We start from the raw sequence: 1,090 nt of genomic DNA on the forward strand, positions 1-1,090 counted from the left end.
TGAATATTGACAATCGGGATAACAATGTCAGACTTGTTTATTCAATGCACACAAATAAGTTTCATTGTTTATTTAACCAGGTGTTAATTAGGCCTAGCCACAGGAAATCACTTCACGCCTGAACGATCGCACTTGTCCACTGGTGCAAGCTTATAGCTTGGGGCAATAAGGGGATTATTTTGTTAGTTTTAAGGGTATGCAAGGTGAAACACATAGATTAACAAGATAATTGTTTGTCATTTTATTAGAAATATAAATTAAAGACAATAAAATGCGAATCAAACAATAAAAACTGAATCCAAAAAGATCATTTTTTGAAAACGAATGTAGAAATCTAATAAAGCATAGCTGCTGATTTTATCTACCTATAATGAAAAATATTGTAAAATTAGCCAGTTAAAATGTCATTAAAAAATTAAGATGAAACAATCAAGTGTATGTCAATTAGAATTTCTTTTCCTTCCCTTCTCCCAAAAGTAATATATTAGGTAGATCTATGTGCATGACTTAAAGCCATATATGGCGTATATATACACTGAAAATTATTAGACTAAAATTATAAGAACTTATTATTTGTATGATTACTGTATATAAATATAGAACTTTTCCGTAAATTACAAAATCTAAGTCAGTTGCGTTATAAAGATATCACAATTTAATTTGGATTCTCGGAATTTTCTCCGGCTCAGAAGAAAACACAAAAGATTTGAATAACACATTATAGAGAAGATAAAATTGTATTATTAGGTGAAACGAGGTGTTCTCCGTGTTCAGAATTGTATGAAAAGCTTTAATGTAAATGTATTAACTATATTTCTTTACTTAATTTTGTATTTTTCAAAAATATATTTTTTGATCAGTTACGCCATATATGGCTTTAAAGAAATACACACATGGCACCATCAAGCCTGACAAATTTCATGACTGTAACAAAAAATAATAGTTCTGTTTTGGATAGCTGGTATAAATTTCTGTAAATTGAATATATCATATTAGAATTTCTAATTAATTGAAATATAAATAAAAAAATGTTTCTAGAAACAGGACTTTGCAGTATCAATATCTCATATACATGTATTTTTAGCCTTTG

This window comes from Saccostrea cucullata, unplaced genomic scaffold (assembly GCF_032062105.1).
Source record: "Saccostrea cucullata isolate Sc308-1 unplaced genomic scaffold, CSIRO_AGI_Scuc_v1 ctg1114, whole genome shotgun sequence".
NCBI classification, from domain to species: Eukaryota; Metazoa; Mollusca; class Bivalvia; order Ostreida; family Ostreidae; genus Saccostrea; species Saccostrea cuccullata.